Here is a 9,141-nt window from a genome sequence, read left to right as displayed (position 1 = left end):
CTTCCTTGAGAAGCAACCACTCTTCTTGAACTCCCATCTCCCTGGGGTCATGGTCCCTAAGGGCCTGACCGACAAGTTTGGGAGAGACCTTGTTTCCCCTAGTGCCCCCCCGCATAACAAGGAATAACGGCTACAAGTTGTTGGAGAGGAGGTTTAGATTAGACATCTGTAAGAACTACTTCACAGCCAGGGCAGCTAGAAGCTGTAACCAACCTCCAGGGGAAGTGGTGCTGGCTCCTACCCTGGGGATCTTTAAGAAGAGGACTGATGCCTACCTGGCTGGACTCCTTTGAGTCCAGTCTTTTCTCCCGCCCAGGCGGGGGGTCGGGCTTGAAGATCTACAAGGTCCCTTTGACCTGACTTCTGTGATTTTATGATTCTATGAATATCTTTATCAGCGATGTGGACATTGGTGCCAGAAGTGCACTGGCTACATTGGCCGATGACACTAAACTTTGGAGCATAGCGTCCACACCGGAGGACAGGCTGGTGATCCCTGCTGACCTGGATAAACTTATTAAGTTTATGATCCGATGATGTTCAATACCAGTAAATGTAAGGTATTACACCTTGGGGGGGAAAACCTGCAGCATACTTATAGGCTCGGCAGTGCTACGCTTGCTAGCACCATGGCCGAAAGAGACTTGGGGGTCATGACTGACCACAAGATGATCATGAGCCACCAATGTGATGTCGCAGCTGGCAAAGCAAACCAAACTCTGGCTTGCATACATAGATGCTTCTCAAGCAAATCCCGGGATGTCATCCTCCCGCTGTACTCGGCCTTGGTGAGGCCGTAACTGAAGTACTGAATTCAATTTTGGGCTCCGTAATTCAAGAAGGATGTGAAAAAACTTGAGAGAGTCCAGAGGAGAGACACACACATGATCAGAGGGCAAAAGAACAGGCCTTATAAAGAGAGGCTGAGAGCCACGGGACTCTTCAGCCTGGAAAAGCGCAGGCTCAGGGGTGACCTGGTGGCTGCCTATAAGTACATAAGGGGTGTACATCAGCATCTGGGGGAACTTCTGTTCACCAGAGCGCCCCAAGGAAAAGCAAGGACCAATGGCCATAAACTCCTACAAGACCATTTTAGGCTGGACATGAGAAAAAATTCTTTATGGTCCGAGCCCCCAAGACCTGGAACAGACTCCCTCCAGAAGTGGTGCAGGCACCTACTCTGGACTCATTCAAGAAATGTTTGGAAGTTTATCTTGTTGGGATCCTATGTCCCCGGCTGACTTCCTGCCCCTGGGGCTTGATAATCTTTGAGGTCCCTTCCAGCCATAACGTCTATGAATTATAAATCTCACACCTGATTTCTAAACCCTGCTCGCTGGTCATCAACATCAACTCAAGGGGGTAGGCCTTCCAAGTCTATGCCTTCTTGGCCATTGTACTGGGTTCCAGATGCCTTTCCTATATGAGGAATGCCAGAAGCCTTTCCCACCTGCCCTCCCTCCTATGCTCCCTCTCCTAAGAGGTCAAAAATGTTATTTTACCTTGGGGTGAACTTCCTGAACCACAATCTAAAACCACCTGGATGGAATAAACAAGATTTATTAGAAACAGAGGGAACATGCAAATTAAATCCAAAGCAAAGGTTGCTGAGATCTAGCAGATTCTTGCAAAAGCTACCGGGGTGAGGAGAATGTGTCCGGAGGATGTTGCTCCATCTTCTCCCTTTCTCTGGGATGCTCTGGTGAATACTCTCCTGCAAACCCAACCTGTGGTATCAGATACTGCTGTCTTTCCACTTCTGGACATCCTATGGAAAGTTGGATGGCCAGAAGCCAGAAGCTAGAGAAACCAGGGATTTCGGGGAGATAATTAAAGAGTCCACATATGGTTCTGGAGCATTGTTTCAGCACGGAGTCAGAAAGTAGATCATATCCCTTTCCCGAGCAAGGGTTGAATCCTGTCCGGTTACAGACCACACTCAGCTCTGCTCAGCCCGCAGGAGCTTGCAGTATCACGTCAGAAAGGCTTTAGGCAAAGGAGATGCAGTCGGAAACAAGGCAAGTACAGCAGTTTCTTTACAGTTTCCCGGATGGAAAACTATGGCTCAGCCAATGGTGTTTGAAATTCCCTACTCGTCAAAGTCCCCCGCCCCCAGTATTTTTGTATTTAATGACCTTGAACATGTCTTTATAAATGTGCCCAACTGATTCTTCATTAAAATAATGATTAATGGGAACATCTACCCATTCATTAACGCGTGGTAAGATGCATTTAGTATTTGTACAATCAAGTGTTAAACGAATGCGTAGTAACCAGCATTATTGCTCGATACGTTAGGAGAATCAACTGGGAGAGCATGAGATGAATGGGAGATTTCACTGGTTCTCCAGCCCATGGTAGATGGACACAAAATAAAAATTTTTGGCAAATGGTTCTCAATAACTTTAACACAGCAACACCTTCCAGAGAGCTACCCAGCTTGAGGTGGAAAGCAATATGCCCAGACCACAAGTACAGCCAGGGCTACGGGGTCTGTTTAGCTGATATTTATCTGCCAAGGTGTGTACAGACACACTCTGCTATTCAAGAGTCATACAAAAAATGTTCTGTTCTAGTTACTTTCATCGGACTGTGTTTCCACATATCATTTGAGAGTTTCTCTCTTCAAGGAAAGTGATTTCATAAGAGCTTGCAAAAAGGATATTTAAAATACACCCAGACACCATTCTCACAGGCTGCAATGCCCTAATTTAGCATCAGGAACAAGCAACAGGAATCACCATCATTCATATAGCACAAATAAAATAACAATATTAATACAAGCAAAGGTGATGCACAAGGGAAAGAAGAACCCAAGAGGCACACGCGTGGTGATGGTCTCTACAACAACTGTTACTACCCAAAAAAGAGGTCTTGAAGTTATTGCGAGTTCTCCAAAAACTTTAGCCTGGGGTTTGGTAGCAGTCCAAGAGGTAAGCAGATTGTTAGGAATTATTAAGGGAACTGAAAATAAAACCAGAAACTGCCATCATGCCATTGTATCATGCCTTAACTTCTGGGTGCAGTTCTGGTCTCTGCACCTCAGAAAGGATGACGTGAAGTGCCAAAAGGCAGAGAGAAGGGGCAAAAAGGACAATCAGGGGCACTGGGAGGTTTCTGTACAAGGAAAGTCTGATTTGGGACTTTTCAGCTTGGAGAAAAGATGACTGAGACTGGCATGGAAAAAGGGAACAGGGATTTGCTCTTTACCATGGCTTTTGATGCCTGGATTAGGGGACATAGAAGGAAATCACTAGGAAGCAGGCTGAAACCTAATAAGAAGATGTTCTTTTTCATGGCGCATGTAATTAACTTGTGCAACTGCTGGAAGATGTTGTGGAGGCTGGCAATTTAACAAGTTTCAAGAGAGGACTAGACAAATGCATGCAGGATAAGCCCAGCAGTGGCCATTAAAACACAGTAGTAGGGTTGCAATCTCCAAACTGGAAGGCTTTCAACCTCTAAATCAGTGTTGCTGAACCTTTTAAGTAGCAAGTACCCCCTAACTTCTGAAAATTTTAGTAAGTACCCCAACATTCAATTTTCCAGGGAATTTTATATTTACAGACTAATGTGTGCCATATGTTGGGAGAACAGCTGTGTATGTAAGGCTGTGATATGACAGATGTCTGATCTGGTGTGGATAGGGTTGCCACCTTTTCTACCGGGGTGCACAACTCAAGTATGTACCTGGGCTAGAGGTGATGTTGGCCAAACCTAGGAGAGCTGAACACCAAATTATTACTGGGGAATTTTTTTTTTTTTTAATTGCATCAATTTTTTTGCCATAGTTTTGAGAGGACAGAGGGTGAGAGGGAGTGTTGGGGTACCCGCATACCCCCTGCCTGTGTCTCGCGTACCCCCAGGGGTACACGTACCACAGGTTGAGAAACTATGCTCTAAATCAGTGGTCTCCAAACTTTTTGATCACACACCCCTATCAGTAAAAAATTTTTGAGCACACGCCCCCAATATATGTATATTTATATAAATATAAATAGAAGTTCTAATATTTTCTTCCCGCACCCCAATGGATTGTCTTGTGCGCACCCCACTTTGGAGACCACTGCTCTAAATGAAGGAAGAAAGCATTGTGGGAAGAGGGCAGAGGACAAATCAGTCTGGACAGGCCCTTTATAAATACTTTTCCTGTAGCATCCACACTGTCATTGTGACATACAGAAGCCTGGTCTAGGTGGACTTGCGGTCTGACCCAGTCTGGCATCTCTTATGTCCTTAACAACACTTTGCCTTTTGTGCTACCTTGCCCTACAGATCTCAAAGCACTGCGTAGTCTAAATAAGTAAGACATAATGGTGTTCTTACTCCTCGTTGTACAGGTAATTTTAGCATTTCTTATTCCTCTTTGTACAGGTAAGGAAGTGATGCACATGGGCTAAGCAACCTACATAAAGTCGCAAAGAAAGTCTATGAAAAAATGCACGCGCTCACCCTCGATGTTATCTTAACTAGAACTGCGAGGTCTCCACCTGTGTGATCTGGAAGCATCTCACAAGCATTAAATAATTTACCCTGCCAACCTCTCTGAAAGCCCAGAAAGTGTCATTTTTCATTTTACCAAGTAGGAACGGAGTCACGAAGGGAGCAAGTGACCTGCTCAGCTGCCGCAGACTGGCCTGGACAAGCTCTCAGGCCCACGTCTGCGCTGCTGGAGGTGACTCCACCAGGGAAATTTAAACTATTAGTAATATTCACCCAACTGCAATGCTCACCCATTTGTTTTGGAAACTCCAATATCAGCTTCAGGGGCATCGATTCTTTCTGGCAGCTCCAGTTCTGCAAAACGAGAACATTTCTGGACGTGGAAAGGCAGAAAATGAACTTACTGCTATTACGCGTGGCTGAATAAGTCAGCAGACAGAGAGAGTTTTTGGGACAACAGGCTGATTCCTGCTGATGAATAGCAGGAGCCTTCTTCCACTCAGACGCTGGGATGCAACATGCACTACAATGGAGGGGAGGGGAAGGACTGAGGTTTAAATACTTAGGGCGAAGCTGAGGGGAGATCTAACACTGACTTCATGGGGCTGGAAATCCCTCTTTTCTGTGTCGGCACAGATGCGCACTCTCTTACATATACGAAAGCCAGGAATGACTCCACAGAGGTGAAAGGACTTTAACTGGAGCAATGAGAGAAGGATCCAGGCCACGTGTCTACCCCATTATCCAGCTTCTCCCGACGGGAAACTCTCTACCCGGGAAAGAAGGACGAGACTCCAAAGACAACTGACAGCCTGCCATTACCGTGTAGAAACAAGCCGATAACAACTTTCCGTAAGCTCTTATAACACAGATCAATAAAGGGAAGAATGCTTTTATCCAAACAAATATCAGCTGTTTGAAGCAAGAGGCAGAGCCCGGGATGAATTTCAGCCTATTTATGTGCTGAGAAAACTGCAGCAGCAAGCTAAAGTCACGCAATTATATCTGCTTGTATGACAAAAGAAACCCAGCTTATTTAAAACTAGTGGCCGCCGGGAAGGCATCACAGATGACACTTCTGTACAACGTGCCTCACAACCAGGGTGCTGCAGTTCGGGGCCAGCTTCACACAGTCAACATACCTAGAGTGTATCTAGTTCAGATGTTCTTAAAATGACTCCCTTCACCTTCTTGAGGATCCTCTGCTGAGCAGATGATATTAAAATGGATGTTAAAAGGGCCACAGCTTCCTGACGAGTCCTGCACAAAATGCACCTCTATAAACAGAGCTGAGACTACCGCTGCTGGCTGCAAGCCCTCGTCACACTGACACGTCACCGCAGCAGGAGCAACTGCACTTTCAGAGGTCTACAAGCAATTAATATTGCTCCATTCAAACCCCTCTAGCAAAGTTATACTCAAGTGTTACTTAGAGACAGCTGAAATTCAGGGCTAGATGATCCTGGATTCTCCTTTCTGCCCTGCACGAGGAGCACGGCTTTCTCCTAAAGGCCCTACACAGGCTGCCCGAATCTTGCAGTCTGACCCAGCTTGCCACGCGGACTTAAAAAGCATGACGGGGACAAATGGGGATTGCACTGATGTGAATGGCAAAATTCCCACTGATGTCAATGAGAGCAGGGCTCAGCACTTCTCACGTCTAAACGCTCGCGGAAGCAGTTGGCCATCCTATTGAGATGTCTTTGTTTGACAAGGTGCCCCATGGTGCAACATGCCACATCTCCTGTCACACAGCCTGCTTCATTTCCACCCTGTGGTGAAGAGCCTGGTGGTACCCGGGCGGCACGGCCATGGGTAGCTTTGCTACATCGGCTGGTTCGGTGCAAGACAAGCGGTTGGAAGACGAGGCGTCAGCCAGAAACCACAGCCACCCGAAGGAACCAATTCCTTACCCACATCCATGCCACTGCACCAGAAGCCTGATGCCTTGTTGTCACGGGTCAGTTTTTCACACAGCATAAATGTGCCGCCTGCTTTTGCATGGGCGGTTGACTGGACCTGGTGATGCCATGCCTCACGCTTGCTTTGTGTAATGCACTCCTTAGTGTGGATGTGCAAAATGGGTGGGCGCCCATCAGTTACCTAGGGAAATGCAAGCCAAATCATCCCCTCCCATCATGGTCCCCAGTCACCCTTCTGAATCAGAGAAGCACTGGGCTGAGCTGAGTCACGGGGGAACAAACCATGCCCCTCCAGTGCACAAGGCAGCAAAACTATGAACAGCAGCTGGTTCAAGGGGTAAGAAACCCTGAGGGAAGAGGGGCTGGATGGCAACAGAGTCAGAAATGCCCTTTCTGGGAGACAGAGGGTGCAAAATAGAAACCAAGAGGAAAAGGGAGGGGTGGGTGTTCACTTCCTCTCCCCCACATTTGCTAAAAGGCCCAGCTGCAGCTCACGTACATGAGCCCAAGCTTACTTTCAACTAGCTAGAAAACCATGTTGCAGAGGCAGCAAGGAGCTCAGCACAGGCTTCAAAAACCACCCAAGACCCCAAGGAGATGCTCAGGTATCTGGCCATGCTGCCTCTGCTACACTGTGGTACCCAGGCTAGGTAGTCTGAAGCCAGTGAGCTGAAGTCGTACCTCTGATGTCCTCAAACTCAACACCCAAGCAGAGAGCACTGGATCAGTCATTTACAATAAATTATTGGGCAAGCAGCAATCATTAAAAAACTGAAAGATTTATTAAATCACTATCAATTAATATTAAATAGCCAGCTCTGAAAACAGAAATAAGAGAGAGTATGCCATTGGCACCATAAAAATAAAATAAATACAAATAAACACCTGGGGGGCAGGGGCCTATACCCTCCTGGAGTAGAACGTCTATCACGTTGCAGTTATAAGATTCTTTTTTTTTTTTTTTGGAAATCCCTTGAAAGGCAGATGAATTAATCATGGGGGGACTGAAAGGGACTCTTGCCTATTCATGTACATGGTGCTGTTTAAATTTTCTGCATGAGCAAGAGACCCTGGAAAGAAAAAGATGGTCCCAGTTCACAGTCAGAAGGGCTTCTTCAGGGTCTAAAAGGAAGAAGAATTGTAGTAGCCTCCCCCAGCAACACCTGATAGCAGCATTCGTTGCAGGTCACAGGCTCACCTGCTACATTGTTCCTTCACCTTCCTCCGCTCTCACTACCAAAGGAAAATGTGTGCTCCCTTCAGACGTCGTCTGTCTTCAGGTCATTTTCCAAAGCACATTCCTGATGTGGCTCACCATGATTGCTTTTAGTAAACCTGGAAACTTTGTAGCACCATGCCATTGAAGCATGCTGAGATCAGGTCCTACAGACCCAGACCCAAAAGAGGTCCAACTCTTCTAACCAAGGATTTCTAGCATCGCTCACAGAGTGAGCAGGGGGGTATACAAGGCTTCTGTGTGCTGCCTGTTAACTTTGTGTTCAATGACACGTAAGTTCCTAGCCAGAATGCAGGACCTCCATCTAACCCAGGAGGTGCACAGCTCCTCCAGGGGAGACGCCTTGTTGGATCTGGTGCTGGCCATAGGTGACAACCTGGTGAGGGGGCTGTGGGTGCTCTACCACCGGGGCGACAGCGATCATTGCCTGCTGGAATTCACCATCCAGCGCAAGGTGGCAAAGTCTGGCAGCAAGGCAGCAACCCTGGACTTGAGGAGGGCAGACTTCGATGAGCTAAAGAGAATAGTCGGGGAGGCACTGAGGTCCTGGAGGGGAAGGGAGGGGAGCCGGGTGTCCAAGGAGAGTGGTCGCTTCTTAAGGAGACGATCCTCCAAGCCCAAAGGGAGGTAATCCCAACAAGGATCAAAGGAAGCAAGAAAGCACATAAGCCCCCATGGCTCACCAAAAGCATCTGGGAGTGTCTCCTGGCAAAAAGGGAGGCGTACACCCAATGGAAGGGAGGGGCCATCACCAGGGAGGACTATACTGCAGTTGCTTGGGGATGTAGGGGGGCAGTCAGGAAGGCCAAGGCGGAGATGGGACTGGGACTAGCTTCCCGGATCAAGGACAACAAGAAGTCCTTTTTTAAGTACACAGGGGGCAAAAAGAAGGTTCCGGGTAATGTGGGGCCCCTGCAGGACACGCTAGGAAATTTGGTCATCACACCAGATGACAAAGCCAACATGTTTAATGATTTCTTTGCCTCCATTTTCTGAGCAGGGACCGGAACAGTAACCCCACGGCTGGGCCTCCCTCAGGCCCCAGGGGAGGCGCACCTAGGCCAACGGTTAGTGAGGATCTAGTTAGGGAACTTCTGGAAGGACTGGATGTATTCAAATCAGCTGGTCTGGACGATCTCCGCCCTAGAATACTGAGGGAATTGGCTGAGGTCATTGCAGGACCCCTGGCACGGCTTTACGAGCACTCGTGGTGCTCTGGTGTGGTGCCAGAGGACTGGAAGAGGGCCAACGTGGTTCCCCTCTTTAAAAAGGGGAGGAAGGAGGACCCAGGAACTATAGACCAGTTAGTCTTACCTCGGTCCTGGATAAGCTTTTTGAGAGTTATCCTGGGGCATGTCTGTGAGGGGTAAGCAGGGAGGATTATGCTTAGGGGCAACCAACACGGGTTCATCAGTGGCAGGTCCTGTCAGACCAACCTGGCGGCCTCTACGACCAGGTCACCAAATCCTTGGACGCAGAGGTAGCAGTGGGCATCGTCTTCCTGGACTTTCGGAAGGCCTTCGACACTGTCTCTCACCC

At 47.8% G+C, this 9,141-nt stretch overlaps 1 protein-coding gene and 1 long non-coding RNA gene across 5 annotated transcripts in view; both read right to left on the bottom strand.

Moving 5' to 3' along the window:
* LOC109309240 overlaps positions 1-3,627 on the bottom strand; it is a 13,907-nt gene extending 10,280 nt beyond the window's left edge. Inside the window, exons 1-2 of the long non-coding RNA XR_002100852.1 lie at positions 3,460-3,627; positions 1,152-1,154 (exon numbers count right to left, since the gene is read on the bottom strand). This is a non-coding gene — a long non-coding RNA (uncharacterized LOC109309240). The remainder of the gene's footprint in view (positions 1-1,151; positions 1,155-3,459) is intronic.
* FRMD5 (FERM domain containing 5) overlaps positions 1-9,141 on the bottom strand; it is a 252,495-nt gene that overhangs the window by 203,147 nt on the left and 40,207 nt on the right. The gene's annotated exons all lie outside the window — the stretch shown is intronic.

This window comes from Crocodylus porosus, unplaced genomic scaffold, assembly GCF_001723895.1.
Source record: "Crocodylus porosus isolate Cpor-Errol unplaced genomic scaffold, CroPor_comp1, whole genome shotgun sequence".
Taxonomy (NCBI): domain Eukaryota; kingdom Metazoa; phylum Chordata; order Crocodylia; family Crocodylidae; genus Crocodylus; species Crocodylus porosus.
This window is presented reverse-complemented; position numbering and strand designations above follow the sequence as displayed.